Raw genomic sequence first — 7,177 nt, 5'->3', positions numbered from 1 at the left:
ACTGCCAGAAGTCCAGGCTGGGTTTAGAAGGGGTCATGGTACTAGAGATATTGTATCTGATGTTAGATGGATTTTAGCTGAAAGCAGGGAATACCAGAAGAATGTCCATCTGTGTTTCATTGATTATACAAAGGTGTTTGACTGTGTGGATCATAACAAACTGTGGCTGACTCTGAGAAGAATGGGAATACTGGAACACTTCATCGTGCTAATGAGAAACCTATACTTGGACCAAGAGGCAGTCGTCAGAACAGAGCCAGGAAACACTGCATGCTTCAAAATTGGGAAAGGCGTATGGCAGAGATGAGTCCTATCTCCCATACTTTTTCAACCTGTATGCAGAACAGATTATCCGAAAGGCTGGGCTCTGTGAAGAGGAGTGTGGCATCAGAATTGTTGGAAGATCTATTAACAATCTGTGTTATGCAGATGACACAACCTTGCTTCCTGAAACTAAGGAGGACCTCATGCACTTGCTGCAGAATGTCAAGGACTGCAGCCTTCAGTAGGGACTGAGGCTCAATGTCAAGAAGACAAAGATTCTCACCACTGGACCAATTCCGCATCAAGAAAGATGGCAAAGAGATTGAGATTGTTAACAACTTTAGTCTGCTTGGCTTCACAGTCAACACTCTTGGCACTAGTAACCAGGAAATAAAAAAATGTATTGCTATGGGAAAATATGCTGTTAGGGACCTCTCCAGGGTAGTGAAGAGCAATGGTGTCACTATGGAGACGAAGGTGCGTCTGATACAGGCTATGGTCTTTGCAATCACTTTAAAACAAACAGATTCACCCTGCACAAGGTCAAGGACTGTAGTCTTCAATATTGGTTGAAGCTCAACATTAAGAAGACAAAGATTTTCACCACTGGGCCAATTGGTAGCACCATGACAGATGGAGAAGGCATTGAGGTTGATAGCAACTGTAGCTTGTTTTGATCCACAATCACCACTCTTAACATCAGCAGGCAGGAAATCAAAAGACGAATTGCGTTGGGAAATCTGTTGTCATGGACCTCTCCAGAGTGCTGAAAAGCAACGGTGTCAGTCTAGATATTAAGCTGTGCATAATCTAGGCCATGGTCTTTGCAATTACTTGTTATGCTTCAGAGAGCTTGACAATAACTAAGGATGACAGAAGAAGAATCAATACCTTCAGGTTGTGATGCTGGAGAAGAATCTTGAACACACCATGGACTGCCAAGAAAACAAATAGGTCTCTCTTGGAGAGAGTGAAACCACGTTTCTCCCTGGAGGCTGATTTTTAAGCTCTGTCTCATATCCTTTAGGCACGTGGCCAGGAGAGACTAGTTCTTGGAGAAAGACATCATGCTTAGAAGAGTGTAAGGGATAGTACAGAACAGGAAGACACCCAGATGAGACCAACTGATACAGTAACTGTGGCAGTGGAGGTTGGTGTGTCAGAATTAGTGAGTCAGGCTTAGGACAGCACCGGGTTCAGAGCTTCTGTACAAGGGTCACTTTGTGTCACAGGTGATTCAATAGTACATAATAGTAACAACAATGACAATTGAAACACGGACTTTAAGAAGCACGAATGCTGGGAAATTAGAAATTGTAGAAAATGAAGTGGTGAAACCAAGTTTCTCCTTGGAGACTAGGATTTTGAAGCTCTGTCTCACATACTTTGGCCATGTAACCAGGAGAGATCAGTCCTTGGAGAGGGATCTCATGCTTAGAAGGGTGGAGGAACAGGCACAGGAGAGGAAGACCCCAGATGAGACGGATTGATACAGAATCGGTGGCAATGAGGGTTAGTGTGTCTGAATTAGCTGCTATACTTAGGGTTGCTATAGGTCACAGGTGACTTGCTGGCACATAACAACAACAACCACAACATATTATATTGATTGTTTTTATTTAAGCCTCTTGTTTAGAATCAACAAGACTTCGTGGAGTGCCTTTATATTTAAGTTAGTTGTTATTACATTTTGGAGGAACATTCTTCTAAGTGGCACAACACTTTTCTGTTAATTTGCTGTACTGAGATAACCTTGGGTTGCTGTGATTCTGAGCCTTTTGCCATTGGAGTGTTAAATGTCATAACAGTTACCCATGGTGGACACTCTTTGGTGGAGCGCCCAGTTTAAAACATGTTTGGAAGCAGGAATGACATCCACTTCCTAAAAAACATGCCTCTTGAAACTATGAATTTTGAGAAACAACAATAGTTATAGAAAGGTTTCTGGGCTTTTGCTCATAGGGTCTTTATGGGTCATGTTCAACTCAAGGACAACCAACAACAACAACAACAACAACAACAACAACAACATGACCAAGTGGGATTCATAACAGGTAGGCAAGTATGGTTCAACATAAGAAAAGTAATGCAATTCATGACATTAACAAAGCAGAGAACAAGGTCAACATGATCCTATCAATTGATGCAAAAAAGCCTTTGACAAAATTCAGCACCTTTTCCTATTTCAACACACAGCAAAATAAGAACAGAGGGGGATTTTCTTAACATAGATTGAAGTATTTACTCAAAAACAGAGTAACATTCTCAATGGAGAGAGAATAAAGACATTCCTTTGAGAATAGAAACTAGACAATGTATCTCCTACTAATATTTTATTGGAAGTCTTAGTGAGACCAATAAGAGAAAAGAATTATAAGAGGTATCCAAAGTTGCAAAGAATAGGTAAAGCTAGGTCTATATGCAGATGATATGATAGTATACTTAGAAAATGCTATAGACACGAGAAAAAACTAATGGATGTAATAGATCAATTCAGGAAAGTAGTGGGATACAAGATCAACATACAAAAATCAGTTGCATTTTCTATAGTGACAAAGAGAATACAGAAAAGGAGCTAACAGCATGTCTTCAGTAGCCACTCTGTTGTCAGCAGCCATGTATCTGCTCCAGTTGATTAACTAGGTACTTTGGAAGGATCACCACTATTCCACTAGAACATTCAGGACCCCTTAAGCTCTAGCAGAAGTGAACAGGACAGCTGGAGCAACTCAAGTGAGGTGGAGGAGCCAGTTCTGGAAGGGAAAAACCAAGGCTTCCTGGTTTCCCCTTCAAGTACTTTGGGGGAATCACTACTGTTTGGCCCAAGGCCTGCAGGGTGCACAGATATACAGGACCTTCACAAAATATTGCCATGCTCTTGGTCACTACATAGTTACAGCAACCTAGTATCTACTAAGAAAAGACTCACATAATGTCAAGAAAGTAGAAGTCTGCCTTACTTATCATGAAAAAAACAAAATAGCACTTCTCTTTAAAAATCAAACCAGATGAATACCCCAGATAGAGAGAGCCAGAAGAAATATATAAATATGGAGTTAATTTAACAGCTACAGAAGAAAATGCAAATGATGTAAGAAGCAATTGAGAAATCAAATAACCCAGCGACAACAGCTTAGAAGAAATATATTGATGAGGAGCAACTTGAACAGCTGTGGAAGGAACTGAAAAATATAGAAGAATTGATAGTTTAGATAAAGAGGTACAAGAACTTAAAATTTAAAATTAAATCTCATCATAAAACAGAGAAAGTACAGCCAACACAGTACTAGAAATAACAGAAAAGCATGAAAATGCAATTAAAAATATTAAGATAAAAATGGCAGAAGTGCCCAATGCACTGGTAGCATAAAAAGAGTGGAACTGAAGAGATGGAACATGGAGTAAGTGAGTTGGAAGACAAGAGCCTCACTGAAAACATACTAGAAAAAAAAATCAGAAATAAGACACAAAGAAAATGAAGAAAACACTAGAATCATGTGAGATTACATAAAACGGAATACCATACATTTGATTGGAATTCCAGAACAGAGAGGTGACAGGGAAATCACTGAGAAAATTGTAGAAGTCCTAGAAGAAAACTTCACAGGTATTTTGAAGAATGGAGCAATTAACATTCAAGAGGCACAGTGAAACACCAAATAATGTAGACCCCAAAGGAAAAACATAAAGACATATCATAGCCAAATTCTCCAAAGATAAGGATAGAATTCTAAAAGCAGCATGAGAATAACAGAGCCACTTATAAAAGGGAAACAATTAGACTAAATTCTGATTTCTCACCAGAAACCATGCAAGCTAGAAGACAATGGGACAGCATATACAGAAAGCTGAAAGAAAACAATTGCTAGCCAAGGATCCTATACTCAGGAAAGCTCTCCATCAAATATAAAGGAGAAATTAGACCTTTTGCAGAAAAGAAAGAACTTAAGGAATTTGTGCAAATAAATAGGACCAAACCTACAAAAAAGTTTAAGTCCTTCACATGAAGATGCCAAAGAAAAGTGGATGGACTATGTTGTTGTTGATTGCCATTGAGTCTCACATAAATCATAGTGACTGTATGAACAAAAGGTCTGAATCCTTTCCATAATTATTGTGGTTTCCCAAAGTTCATAGTTTCAGAGGCATGTTGTTTAGGAAGCAGATGGTTCCAAAGATGGACCATAGTAACCAGAAACAACAGAAACACACACACACACACACACACACACACACACACACACACACGGCAAAATGGCAAAAAGAAAACCTTGCTTGACAATAATCACACTTAATATGAATAGACTAACCAATTAAGAGAGAAAAAAAAAGCAAAGCCCATCATTATGTTGCTTACAACAGACACATCTTAAAAAAAAAAAAATTAAAAAGACTGAATCAAAGGCTGGAAAAAACATACAAAGAAAATGGCAACCTAAAAAAATCAGGAGTGGCAATACTAATCTCTAATAAAATAGATTTCAGAATGAAAACCACCATCAAAGATAAGGAACAGCATTTTATACTGATTAAATGCACAAAAGATCAAAAAGACATAACTTCGGTCAACATTTACACATTGAGTGATAGACCTACAAAGTACGTAAAACAAAGGTCAACAGAATTGAAGAAAGAAATATACGACACCATAATAGTGGTAGGAGATCTCAACACACCACTATCATTAAAGGATAGGTAAAGTAAAAAGAAACTCAACAAAGATGCAGAAGACCTGAACTACACAATCAGTCAACTCTACCTTGTGGATATATTTAGGGTACTGCACCCAACTAAATAAAGCTAAATTCACTTTGTTCTCAAGTCCACATGATAAGTTTTCCAGAACTGATCATATATCAGGACAAAAAGCAAGTCTCTACAAATTAAAAAATATTAAATAATACAAAGTATTTTCTCAGATGACAATTGCTACAAACTAGAAATTAACCAAAGGGCAATAAAGTTTACAAATAATCCATTTAGAAGCTAAATAACTCTCTCCTAGAATGTGATCAGGTTATAAAATAAATATAGAATGAAAGAAAAAGCTTCTTGAATCAAATGAAAATGAAAATAGAACATACTAAAACCTCTGGGATACAGTGAAGGTAGTCCTCAGAGGGCAGTTCATACCAATAGGCATACATATGAAATAGTAAAAGAAGAATAATCAATGATTTAACTCAACATTTTCATCAACTAGAAAAAGAACAACAATCTAAATCCTACAGCCTCTAGAAGAAAAAAATTATAAGGACAAAAGCTGAAATAATTGAGAAATAAAACAAAAAAACAATTGAAATCATCAGTAAGTCCAGGAGCTGCTTTTTCAACAGTCAATAAAATTGACAAACAACTGGCAAAATTAACAAAGGAAAAAGAGAGAAGACACACATAACTAGATTAAGAAATGATAGAGGTGACATCACAACAGAACCAGATGAAATTAAATTAATAATATAGAATACTATGAAAAGTTTATTCTGATTAATTTGAAAGCTTAGAGGAGTGGACAAATTCCTTGAAACTCATTCCTTAACCAGATTTACAAGAACAGATATAGAATACTTGAACAGACCCATCATAAAGGAGAATTTGAGAAAGTCATAAAAAATATTGCCCATAAGAAAAGTCCTGGACCAGATAGCTTCACAGCTGAGTTCTACCAAACATGCAGATAAGATCTATCATGAGTTCTACTTAAACTATTTTTAAAAATTGAAAAAGAAGGGACACTCACAGAGTCCTTCTATGAAGCAAATATAACCTTAATACCAAAAAGATTTTACCAAGAAAGGAAATATCAGACCATATCTTTCATGAATATAGATGCAAAACCCCTTAACAAAATCCTAGCCAAAAGCACATAAAAAATTAATTCCCCATGATCAAGTGGGATTCATAATAGGTATGCAAGGATAATTCAACATAAGAAACACAATCAATGTAATTCACCATATTATTAAAGTAAATAATAAGAACTAATAAGAATCTTAGCAATTGATGCAGAAAAGACATTTGACAAAATCCAACACCCCTTCCTGATTAGGAAACTCAGCAAAATTGGAATAGAAGGGAATTTTCTAAATATAGTGAAAAGTATATATGCATAACCAAGAGCCAGTGTCATTCTGAATGGAGAAAGACTGAAAGTATTTTTCTTGTGAATACGGACTAGACAAGGATGTCCACCGTTATCTCTTCTATTCAATATTTTATTGGAAATGCTCGCTAGGGCAATATGACAAGAGAAGGAAATAAAAGGTATCCAGATCAGCCAAGAGATGGTTAAACTATTTCTATATGCAGGTTATATGATAGTATACACAGAAAACTCTGAAGACTCAACAACAACCCCCCTCTACACACACCTGTTAGAGTTAGTAGGCCAGTTAAGTAGAGTGGTAGGATATAAGATCAATATCTAAAAATTATAGGGATTCCTCTACAGTAACAAAGAGAACTTAGGGAAGGAAACCAAGAAAGCAAAACCATTTAGAATAGCCAACCACAAATTAGGAGACTTGGGAGTGAACCTAACTAGAGAAACAAAAAAATCTGTACAAAGAAAACTATAGCACATTTCTGCAAGACACAATAAAAGACCTAAAGAAATGAAAAATGTGCCCTGTTCATGGATAGGAACACTATTGTGACAATGATAATACTAGCAATAGCAATCTACATGTTCAACTCAATCCCAATACATATACCAAATCCATTTTTTCAAGGAGATCAAATGGGAAATTGTAAAATTTATTTGGATAGGGAAGAGACCACAAATAAGCAAAACACTTCTGAGAAACAAAAATTAAGTGGGAGGCATAGTACTCCCTAACCTCAAAAAAATCTACTACAGTTGGTAGTAACCAAAACAACATGGTATTGGTTAAATGACAGGGACATAGGCCAA

Source organism: Elephantulus edwardii, unplaced genomic scaffold (assembly GCF_000299155.1).
Source record: "Elephantulus edwardii isolate Elephantulus edwardi_28Jun2011 unplaced genomic scaffold, EleEdw1.0 scaffold00196, whole genome shotgun sequence".
NCBI lineage: Eukaryota > Metazoa > Chordata > Mammalia > Macroscelidea > Macroscelididae > Elephantulus > Elephantulus edwardii.
This window is presented reverse-complemented; position numbering follows the sequence as displayed.